Below are 1,245 nucleotides of genomic sequence, written 5' to 3'. Positions count from 1 at the left end.
TGTAGTTGAAAGTTTTAATAATATAGTACATCAAGGAGAAGAAAAAACTTCAGAGCTTGAAGTTTGCTTTTTTAATTTATCCAGTTACAGAAAAATAAATAAGAATTTCAAAAAGTGAACACAGCCTTCAAGAAATATAGGATTTTGTAAAATGACCAAATTAAGCTTGATAAGCAAAAGTGACCAAACTAAGCATCGTAAATGGAGACATAAAGCCTTTCTCGGATAAACAAACTCTAAGGAAATTCATCAACACTAGACTGGTCTTACAAGAAATGCTCAGGCATTCTGGAGTGGCACTGCTTGGGCTGGTGGATTGCAAGCTGCTGGTGTTGTGGCTGGGGAGAGCGGTGAGAGGGTTTGGCATTTTTCGTCGGGATCCCTGCAAGGATGAGTGCTGCCAGAGAGTCTCACCTGCATGTGGTGAAGTGTTAAGCCTCTCCAGACGATGATCTGGGATCTAGCAATTGGGAGGCAGCAGACTTGGATAATGAAGAAAGAAAACAACAGTTCTTGAGACTTACGGGTGCAGGAAAGAAAGAACATACTGGCTGTCTTGTTATAGGAGATCACAAATCAACATCTCACTTCCGAACAGGGGAGGAAGACAAGAAAATTAATGAAGAACTGGAGTCTCAGTATCAGCAAAGTATGGACAATAAATTATCAGGAAGATATTGGCGACATTGTGGACTTGGCTTCAGTGAGGTAGAAGATCATGATGGAGAAGGTGATGTGGCTGGAGATGATGATGACGATGACGATGATTCACTTGATCCTGAAAGTCCAGATGATTCTGAAAGAGATTCAGAGTCAGAGAAAGAAGAATCTGCTGAAGAACTCCAAGCTGCTGAGCACCCTGATGAAGTGGAGGATCCCAGAAACAAAAAAATGCAAAAAGCAATTATAAAATGATGTTTTTTAATCCAGTGGTTCATAACTCCCAAACGCTTAGTCTTTGTATTAAAAGTAAGCCTTATTGTTATAATGCGCAGTGGAGGACTGCTTATAGAGCACAGACCTTTGTATTATAATTTTTAAAAAGGCCCTTTTAAATAATTACAAGGAGTGTTTGCTTTCAAATGCCATGGGTTACACATTTATGGGCATGACTATAACCATTTTTGTAAAGAGTAAGAGTTGTATAAAATAAGAAATAAATACAGTACTCAACTTCCTTTCATATTAGCATCATCAACCCTCTAATCCACCTTATGGGGGAAATGCTTCTTTTTGTTGTGATAG

The 1,245-nt window shown here is 38.8% G+C and overlaps 1 pseudogene across 1 annotated transcript; it reads left to right on the top strand.

Annotated features, from left to right (window-relative positions):
- Positions 1-390: 390 nt before the first annotated feature.
- LOC101178955 lies at positions 391-1,034 on the top strand (annotated as a pseudogene). Its single transcript, XR_177821.3, has one exon. The product of XR_177821.3 is annotated as a small acidic protein pseudogene (transcript).
- The last annotated feature ends 211 nt before the right edge of the window (positions 1,035-1,245 follow it).

The sequence above is a fragment of the Nomascus leucogenys genome, chromosome 1a, assembly GCF_006542625.1.
Source record: "Nomascus leucogenys isolate Asia chromosome 1a, Asia_NLE_v1, whole genome shotgun sequence".
In the NCBI taxonomy this organism is placed as follows: domain Eukaryota; kingdom Metazoa; phylum Chordata; class Mammalia; order Primates; family Hylobatidae; genus Nomascus; species Nomascus leucogenys.
This window is presented reverse-complemented; position numbering and strand designations above follow the sequence as displayed.